Genomic DNA, 11454 nt, shown 5'->3' on the forward strand with positions numbered 1-11454 from the left:
TGCAGACTTCTCTCTGTCGTAAAAAATATTTTTAGCTCCCAGTTTAAAGATTAACTAAGAGTATTTATGAGGAGTATCGGCTTGCATTCAGTTACGGCTCGTCCATGCTGATTAAACTTCCAAAGGGAGCAAATAAGTATGGACTATGTAGCTTTGCAAGAATTGCAATCAAGCGAGATGCTTAATACTTGCAATTCTGGCTTAGCTTAGGCCATTTTTGCAGTACTGGTTTTGCAACTGTCTTGATTAATCAGGAAGGTGCCAAGCTGTTATATTATCACTACCTAAGGTTACTCTGAAGTTCTGGAGACACAACTGGCTTTAAATGGAAGGATTTCTGGATTTTTTAGGAAGGTTACTGAATTTTATCGGAAAACGTTCCTGGTTTTTGCGAGATATGTTACTGACAGAAATTGGGCACATCAGCTGCCTATTATTTTCCAGGAACGTTTCTGAATCGTTTTTACAGTGTGTAGTTCGAGGCGATTTTCCCAACAGGAATACCGTGGCATTCCTGCGCTCCGTCTGGTCCGATGAAAAAGTCTGCTGCTCCTCTTCTATCCAGATGTCTTCTGGATAGATCCAGATGTCTTTTTAATAAGTTCATTTTCTTCTGATTCTGGGGTGAGATATGTCGCTAAAACTCAGCTTCACTAATCACGTATTTTATCATTCAAATGATGATTAAAAATAAAAAATGAAGTTAAAGGGGGGGTTGGTAAAAATCTAAAAGGTAACTGCGCAATAATGGGAAGACAAGAAGAAAAAAAGTCAGACATTTCTGTGTCCTCGAAAAAAAAAAGGCCAGACAATTCTGTGTCTTGGAAAAAAAAAGAAATAGGTCAGACATTTCTATGTCCTGAAAAAAAAAGGGTCAGGTCTTTCTGTTTCTTCAAAATATATTCAGAAAATTTTAAAAAATTCACTTTTTATCTGCAGAAATTTTGAAAGGGTTCCTTTTTTTTTAAATTAATAAGTTCATTTTTCTTTTATAAAAAAGTATAATCTGACTTTGATTTGTAAGTAAGTGTCGACATTAGATTGTTAAATAAACCTACTCTGAACATATATGTTCAGAGTAGGTTTATTTAACCTACACAAACGGTTAGGTTAATGATGGTGTTATATGGACACTATTTACTTCAAAGTATAGTAATGTTTTTCTTCTCATAAAGTAATATTTTTCATCAATGGTAATGCTTAAGATATCGCAAACCTTTCACTTCTATTCTGAAGATTGCACACACGCAATATATTGCAATCGATTTCCACAAAAGATGACTGACTCTCATGGTTGATTTGTCATTGCCTAATGTCGTCCCAAGAGACTCCGTTGTTATCGGTAGACATAACTCTGGTGTTTTTTTTATCAGAAAGTATAACTTTCCTTTTTCAGGTTCATGTAACAGATACATTAGCTTTTATTTGGCGATAAGCAAGGTTTGGTGTTTTTTTCTGACAATAGAGTTGAATAATTGGTACAATTTACGAAATTCAGTTTCTTGAATGTTTTCTATCGGTTAAATCTTTTAGATATGCTGCTTATGTTTAAATCAATGTGGAAAATATTTTTCTACGAGAAGATAAAAGTATGACAGGCCCTTCAGTTAATAATAAAGGAAATGTTTTTACCCTTTTAGTATTTTTTACGTTTTGTGAAATAGTGGTGAAGTCAAAAACTCTACACTTGCTAAAACATCAAATGTATCAAAACTTGGAAAAAACATTTTTCATTAACTCCACTCATTGTAAGAGAATAAACCCTTGATGTGAAGGATAACGCGAGAGCATTACTAGTTTTTTGTACGCTGATACTTAAATGAGTGTGACCATTTCTGGTTAAACCAGTGTAATCCAATTTAGTTCAACTATACATATATATAAATATATATATATATATATATATATATATATATATATATATATATATATATATATATATATATATATATATATATATATATATATATATATATATATATATATATATATATATATATATATATATATATAAATTACAATGGGGTAGTTTCCTTCGGTCAAAGTACTACTTTTAGTCACTGAATTGATAGAATGAGTTTAAAAAAATAACATGGACCCAGAAAATACTTTCATTTTCCCAACAGTTATTATTTAATTAATTTTTTTAAATATCCGATTTTGAAAACAAGGCGTGGTCTTTATGACGTCACAAATGATGCAATTTGGCGCATCTTTCTACCGCGTTTCCACGTTATGATAATCATGAAGCGAACTAATTATTGCGTTCTACGCTTGCTATCAACCATATCGTTGCCAATATACGTGAGTAAATATGCGAATTAAATACTTTTCTCCGTTAATGGCAACACTGAATGGCATTTCATCATTTATGATGTCACATGACAGAAACGTAAACAATGAAAGCGCACCGATTTTAGTAATTTTTTTTAAATATTAAACTTGAACAAATTGTTTAAAAAATGGTCAGATCCTATATTTTTAAGCATGCTCTTTCAGAAAAAACTACTTTTAAAATTTTGGAAACGACCCCAATGAAAATTATTTAAAAATTCACAGCTGCAAGAGTTCTATTTCTAATTTCAAACAACGCGTGAGTTAGTTTTTTTTTTCATGAACTAGAACTGCAACATCACAGATAAACACTATTTCAATTTAAAAAGAAACCTTAATTGTTTCCATAACTAGCCCTATCTACTAAATGTATTGTTTTCAACTACAATGCTATCGGTACTAAAAGAAAAAATAAAAACAATCCCTTAATTTAGAACAGAAAGTACGAATTGTAATGAACATAGCCGATGTAAATTAAATAACATAATACAGTAAACTTACTCTTATTTCATTAACAATGTAGTGAACTCCATTTTTTGTCCTAAATTAAAAATAAGATCTTATTTTTAAATTAATGACATAACAAAGCAGTATTTTACTTTTAGATTCGATCGCTTTAGAATTATGAAAACTAAAATTTATCACTACGTTCCAAAAACGTTATTAATTGGATTGTAAAAACAGAGAAATGATAGAAATAGATTTAATTCGGTCGTCGGCATTAGGACTGATTGGCTACGGCGTTTGTGAAATGACATTGCTTACTTGCCAAAAAAAGAAGACGAAGGCCTGAGTGGGGGAAGGGGGAGGAGTCAATCTATGTCGTTTAAACTAGATCCCATTTAAAAGAGTTATGTATTATCAGGGTTCCACTGCATATTGATTTTATCCATGTCACATTTCATTCAATAAAGTAACAGGAAAATAAAATATTTTGTAAAGAAGCATATATTTTTAATAGAATTCTACCGTATACAGTAGAAGTAACTGGAACAAAAAATGGAATATCCTAGGAATGAGATTTAATATTCATGAAATTCTGCTCAACTAAACTTTTTGATGGATGTTCGTCAGATAAAGGATTTTGCTACTTTGACTTGACTACACGCATCTAATATTATACTGCTTTTACATTACAGTAGACTTTTTATGAATTATGTATATAATATGTTGGGAAACGAGATGATGCGGGATCCCAACAAGATGCTATTTCTTTTGACTAAAATAATGCATCTCATAAGAGATGAACCTTTTTAAGAATGAGGGATAGCTATTACAAAAAAAGGGAATTAAATAAAGTGTGGCAAATGAGGACACTCAATGTTTCATGGTTATCTTGCTCATTTGTGATTAAATTTGTTTTAGATTTCACGCAGTCATCATCCTAAAAATATTTCCATGCAAAAATTTTAGTTATGTTTGTCAGCAACAAAGTTAAACAGAGAAAGGCGATTTGACCTTATTAGAAACATGAGTGCCCTATAAGGCCAACTCAGGGCAATGATTTATTCGTGCAGTTCTAAAGACAAAAGAAAAAAAGAAAACGAGCTGATGTGTGCATCACGTGACTTCCTTTTACTCCAATTTAATGTCATTTCCCTATTATTGGCAATTTTAATGTGATTCATTACTTTATTCTCTAAATATCACCAACACAGTGGACAAATTGAAACCAGATTTAAAATTAAAAAAAAAAGTCACCAAATTTGTTGCCAAGTTGGCAACAAAACTTGACGACCAAAAGACTGGCGATATATCGCCAAGTGTCAAAATTAACAATGATTTCCCCCCAAAAAGGGGCAAAAGACCTCCTTAGGAACATTCGAATGCAACCAAAAGGGAAGGTGCACAACCAGGCTCGCACTAGGAGTCTACGCATCAAATTTCAAACTTCTAGGACATACCGTTTTTGAGTTATGCAAATTACATACACACATACGCACATACGCTTATACGCACATACATACGTACTTACGGACGTCACGAGAAAATTTCTTGTAATTAACTCCGGGGTCGTCAAAATAGATATTTCGGGTGTTTGTAGGTTGCTAGGCAAATATCCACGTGTAGTCAGTCGAAAAAAAAACTCAACATTCATTCGGGGGTGAGAAAAATGGAAATTAAGGCTGATTTTTAAGAGAAAATGTTTTTGAGAATACAATACTTCCTTTTTTGTAAAAGGAAGTAAAAAAGGTCAAGTAGTTGTGAAGACTCTCGTCTGCACATGCACTGTTTCCTGGTTTTCATTTTAAAAAAAATGGTGGGTGTTCGGGAAAAACTTCGGAAATGTTGATGCGCGTGAATAAGAAATTCCTTCATTTTGAAGCCCCACTCTTTGTGCTATATGGCAAGACTTACAGACGAGAATAAACGATTATTACTTCCATAACAGTTTATAAACCTTTAAAACGGAAATTTGGTAGTATTTACGTCCGCTGCGAGGAAAATTTTCGGTTCACACGAGGATGAGCTGACATACGATGCCCGGAAACGTACTGGTATCGTGATTTCTGAAAAGTGGTCCTCCTCTAAAAAATAATGCTTCTGAACAAAGTTTATTAAAATGTCCTACACAGCAAAAAATTCCGAAACGTTACTGATTATTTCCGTGGAACGCTTCGGGATTTCACAGGTTATAATCATTTTCCTGAGAAAAATCAAGTATCGTTGGCAAAAAGTTTCCTGAATTCCTGCAAGTTGCAAATGCCGATTTCTCACTGTTCCGGAAAATATTTTTTGCTACTAGTAAAATGATTAACTGAGCGTATTTGATAAGTGTATCGATTTCAGCTCATGTTTGGCCCGTCATGCTTGACTAAACTCCCAATGACAGCGAATAAGTCTTCGGATTCCGTAGCTTTGCAAGAATTGCAGGCGAGCAAGATTCATGATACTTCCATGCAATTGTGTTTTAGTTTTGGCCATGATTGCAAAAATGCTTATGGAGCTTTCTTGCCAAAGCAGGAAGGTACCAAGCTATTATATTAAATTTACCTAAATGTTCTCTGAAGGTTCCAGAGGCGATTGCTGAATTAATCAGAGAATAATTCAGGGAGATTAATGAATTATTCAGTAGTATTCCAGGTTAATTTCAGGAATATTACTAAATTTTAGCGGAAAACATTTTTTGATCTTTGCATGATATTTGCATGATTTGCATATATGCACATCAGCTGCCTATTATTTTCCAGGAACGTTTCTTAATTGTTTTTACAGTAAGTGTAAGAAAATGAAATTATTTTATCGGCCAATATCGCTAGACCCCTGTTATTTTCTCCTTTTTTTTTTCTTTTTATTCTTTTGGACTTCAGAGGTTTGTGAACGGTCGTTGACAGAGTTCGTAATTTCACGATTTTTTTTTTAAATAAAGTTTATTCTGCAAATTTCCAGTACACTTATGTCATACTTTCAATGCTCCAGTTGCCTGAAAGTATAGTAAAATGAGCTCCAAATGTTCTTCATTAAGAAGAAAGTGTACTGGAATGTGCCCCGAATCTCTTCCAAATTTTGTTAAATATAAACTTAAGAACACATTTAACAACAGATTAGGAGCACATTTCAAAAACGATCGGGAATACATTTAGATGCTCGTGTGAAATAGTTTTTTCTTTCATTCAAATACAATTTCAATAGCTTTCGGCTGTGAAATTTCTTTGAAATTAATGGCAAAAACAACTGATATACTACAAAGAAGGTTGTAGTAGGTTAGAGTACGGGCATGTGTCAATATTCACAAAATGTTTTCAAGTACGATCCCAAAAGAGTTTAAAAAGTGTGCTGAACCAATCGATTGTTCTCAGAAACGTTTTGAAAACTGTTTCAAAAAGTGCTTTTCAGTTTAAAAAAAAAGGAACAAGTATCCGTATTGAAATTTTTTTTTGAAGATTTGCAGTGTAATTTTGTCATTAACGGACAAACTGGTTATTAAACGTACTCGATTTCCATACCCCAGACACAGCAGAAATATTGTCTTGCAAAAAAATGTTTTCGGTACTTACTTATATTATTAGTAAAATTCTTTCATTAAAATATCTGTGAGTTAGTGAAAATTCCACTTTCTCCGTCCTAAGTTACCATCTTTAAGTGCTTATTCTTCGCGACCCCTAAATAAGGACAAATTCAAAAGGTTTAGAAATTTGTGTTTAAATCTTTAATACCATGGAATAAGGACAGGCGTGAGAATACGATTTCCGAAAATTTTGTTTTTCTGACCACCCTTCTGTATATGCATGCAGAAATTTAGAATTAGTTACAATTTCCTTTATGTTAAAGTTTGTTACCTCGTCATCATGGTAAATGAAGTCAACCAGTTTACCCCTGATTACTTTTGATAAAACAATAATATCATTCTTCGTGTATTTAAACGGTTTATTTCTATGTGTAAAAAATGCTAAGAAAGTGTAACTAAAATTAAAAGCGTTTGTCTGCAGCTTTACGCACGTCAAATGGTTTTCTGCTTACAGTTCTTTATTTTTTTTTAACTTCTTTATATCAAAGTATTAAAATTGCCATTTGCTCAAAAATAGTTAGGAAATGCATAATTAACTTAATTTGCGCTGTCAGAATGCTTAATCTAACTGAAGACTGGTCAATTGAATTTCAAATAGGCTTATAGAACTGTATGGCGATGATATTGTAATGTTTCTACAATTAATAAGGACTCAATTTAAGTTCCGTTTTAAAATTAAATATTCATAACCTACTTCTTTTAAAACAAATTCCAGTGAACCATTAATTTCAGGAAAATATAAGGATATTCCTCAAAAGAAAGGAATTAGGCTTTTGAATTTTTAAAACGGTCAATTAATAATTATTTTATGTTCAAATTTTAAATTTGCATATTTTCACCTTTCTACATCCATTAACATAACATTCACAACCTAAAATTGCTATGTGGATAAAGGTCTTTTGAAATTATTAAATTCCAAATATTTCATGCGTTTCTGAAAAGAGCTCCCGATGCCTAAATTATCGTGAATGGAAAACTTAATTAAAATAATTGCTTAGCGGTTATCTCTGAAATTCAATAAATATAAATTCAAGAAAAGCCTTTAGTGGAAAATGGCTTTCGTATTGAGCTCATTTAATTCATTTTGTTCAGTTAAATAGCTCGCTAGCATTAATTCATACCGGAACTTCAAAATTCGTCATTTATTCGTGTTAAAACTCTTATAAATTAATTTTTAATTTGCGGCAGGAATTCAGATAATACTTCATAAATTGGAAAACTAAATTCCATCATAAATAAAACAGATGAGGCTGATAATCGAGGTCTGAATTCCACTGCAGTTGGCACGGTTCCATTTTCGGAAATTCAATGACAGGATCTTTTATTTCGGACATCCTATTGCATGATGCTACTGTTTGTCGTAGCGTAGCTCAGTAAAAATAAGACTTAAATGTTACAAAAGTTATTTTGGGAACAAATCTTATTTCATAATTTTATACGCAAAAAAATCTTCGTCATTTTAAACATACATTTTTTTTTCTACTCTGGGAAAAAAAATGGTTCATATCTTACTTCACAGAAGAGTTTCTTCGTATGGTATGTTTAAAATATCGGCTAATATTTTGTAAAAATAGCCACTTTGGAAAAATCAAAGAATCAAGGTGTAGCTCAATTATGATAAGAATCCTTATATAAGTAATAGCCATGAATCGAGTACCGCTTCTGATGTCATCAACAAGGAAACTCGTGCCACGGTATGATAGTTTGATAATATGCTTTGGTAATGCTTAACATGCAGGGAAAGGTTTCGAGACAAGGCTGAACTGAATCCGGTGACTTAACTGCTTTACTGGTAAGACTGCAAAAACGAAAAAGTGCTCAACAATGAGGTTACACTGGTGTAAGGGTTAAAATTTCAACTATCAAAATATCATCAAACAGGTAATGACTTCGTTCAAATGTAAAATCAATTTTCACGGGACGGAAGCAATTTTCATTTTGACGGGTGAATTTCTAATTATTTTAAATTATCAAGAAAATAAATGTTAATTCACCAAAAGAAATACAATGAAATCTCGTTACAACGAATTTCAAGGGACCTCGAATTTTGTCCGTTGTAACAGAAAATTCGTTGTAGTGGAATTCAAGCAATGTACCAGCAATTGCACTGGGACAAAAAATTCATTTTGTTTTGCTGATATTCGTTGTAATGTGATTTCTCTTTATTTTATTAATAAAATTTTCATGGCATCTGCATATATTGAACAAAGAGATTTTTTAATGCATTTGATCTGCAATGCAGACGAATCTAAAAAAAAAGACAAATCATAATTATGAGATAATATATATTTATTTAAAATAAAATATACTTATAAAGTAATAAGCCGTTAACTTTGCTTTTCAAACACTTTTTTTTTTTTTTTTTGAAATTTAAAAGCAAAGAATTAAACTTATATCTTTTTATATATGTGTGCGATTTTTTTATCTCTTTCAATTTATTTTTTATGATGCTAACAATTCAATATTATTTGTTGTCTCAGTTTTTAACTACACCATTTTTTACAACTCTTCCCAGAATTTTCCAGTTACTTCGGTTTGCATTCCAATATTTTGTCCTCTTACCATCACAGCTTTCCTGTTTACCAGTGCAAAGCTTCTTGTAGAGTGTACTTAATGGCAAACTGTGGAATATCATTTTGAGACCAGCGTTACTTAGTTGCCAGAAACATGGTGTTTCAACTAGGTTGTTTACATCTTCACCAAGTTTCATCGCGAAGGCTCTGTAGTAAGGCACCAACAAAGTGTGTTAGAGAAATTTTTGCTGCACATTGCGTTATTTCTGCATCTTTGCAGTAGAGCATTTTGAATCAAAAGCTTTATATCTATACTAATATTATAAAGCTGAAGAGTTTGTATGTTTTTCTGTTTGAACGCGCTAATCTTAGGAACTACTGATTTGAATTAAAAAATTCAAAATAAATAAATAATAAATTATTGTTAAATATATATGTTAAAGAGCCCATTTATTAAGGAAGTGTATAGGGTTTTTTTTTTTTATCAGATTGACCGGAATTTTTGTAGCATTGGTTGGGATAAGTGGGTCACCTCCCTAAACTGAAATAAGGATAAAGTTTTCAATTTCTTTTGCACTGTTCATGTTAAATTTCATCACAGGGAATGTTTTTGCTTATTATTTATATTTGGGTTTTGTGAAGTGTTTTTCTAGGTCATAGAACTTAGTCAACGAAAAATTCAGAAAAAAAAAGTTTTTTACGAGTTCAAGCAACATTTTTTAATTAAGTATTTCGAGGTTAGTTTTTATTATTTTTTTTATAATAGTCATTTTTTCACGTGTAGTTTAATTTAAAGTTCGTACAGCAACAAGAATTTTTGTATGAAACATTATTAATAAGTGTTTAAGATGAGGTGTCCCTTAAAGTTTTGCTATAATGGGTAAGTGGGTGCCCCTGAAATAATGGGGTTTTCAAAATCAAAAGAAACTCTGATTAAATATTTGTCAAGTCAAATTTTTCAATAAAATTGAATAAAAATTTAACACATAATAATACAGTTTTTCAAATACTTTTGCTGTTCCAGAAAAATGCAAAAATTAGTGAAATATGGCCAGTGGACAAGTGAGAGCATGCAATGTGCTACAGTAGCCTACAGAAATATTGGCATGGAACGTAACGAAGTCTGCCGACAATATAGAGTCCTGAAAGCAACTTTAAACAGTTGGAAGAAAGATAAAAAACGGTTTGTTGTTACCTTAGTCAATAAGTAGAAATTTAAGAGATAAGCCCTCCGAAATAGGAATATAAATAGTAAATCATATTTTGAAACTAAAGAAGACTTTTTAGAATTACTTCCGAAAAAATGGGGGAATGGGCCTTTCTAGAGGCTGAGAAAAATAACATGTCCCACAGATTTAATTAAGACAAAAAGTCTGTTAGTACTATATTCTCTGGTAGTTTGAGATTTTTCGCTTTTGGTTTCAGTAATAAAATGGTCAATAAAATCTCTGACATGTTACAGAGCAAGTACAATCTTGCGTGGAACGATAATTTTCAAAATCGATTTAACAAAATTCTCATCAATTCGAAAGAGGTTGAAAAGATATTAGCTAAGAACAGTGTTGCAAAGATTGGGAAAATATCAAGTGGTTAACGAGGTGCGAATTCAACAGCTGTTTGTTGCGTGATTGCTGTTTTTTTTTTTTTTTTTTTTTATGTTTCTCTTATCCAAAAATAAAACATTTTAGAAAATAAATCTATTTTTTTCTAACTTATTTTAATGTTTTGTGTTTATTGATCACCTGCTATAAATACTTGGAAGTTACGCATTGATTTTTAATTTGAGAATATGGTCCATTGATGGAAACTCGATTGTTCATCCATAGCAACCCTTAGCTATGAATAGACCACATACTAAAATATTTATCTTTAATTTTCCTTCTTTATTGCATATACTAGCCAGCCTGCGGCGACCAGTTGGTACGCCTTTTTACGCCATTCGCCTTTTTACGCCAGGGTTACCGCCTTCTGCGGCTGCTTAGACAATTTAGCGACGGTATCAATCAATATTTTTCTCTATACATCAATATTATCATTCGCATTTTTACGCAAATGTTGAAGCCTTCGGCGGCAGCTTAAATATATTTCGTAGCGGTATCAATCAATCTATATCTATATCATTATTATCTTGAATAAAATATTTTTTAGATCTATCTCCAGGTCCGTCGTTTGGAATATTTTTAAAGGAGGGGGTGGAGAGACACAAACGGCGTACTCTTCATGCAAATTTTGTCGAAAAATAACAAAAAGCACTTCCACTTTTATGTGAAAGCATTGTTTTTTCAAAGTCATAGTGGGGGGGGGGGCATTGATACCCCGTTGAAGTTCCTTAAATGACGGGCCTGTCTCGTACTTGCTGTCCATCTACTATATCGACCTTTACATTTGTCTATCTATACGATCTATGCGTATCTACCTCTTTATTTATATAAGTATTAATTCGAAAAAAAATATTTTTTGTCCACTCAATCTCTATCTATCTCTGTATATACCTAACTTAACCTCCAATCCGTAACAGAAACAAAGATCATGCAAAAAACCGCGGGCTTAATTTGTTTAATTAAAATAGCCTACAAAAAAAAGGGCTCTATGTTCTCC

The sequence above is a fragment of the Uloborus diversus genome, chromosome 2 (genome assembly GCF_026930045.1).
Source record: "Uloborus diversus isolate 005 chromosome 2, Udiv.v.3.1, whole genome shotgun sequence".
NCBI lineage: Eukaryota > Metazoa > Arthropoda > Arachnida > Araneae > Uloboridae > Uloborus > Uloborus diversus.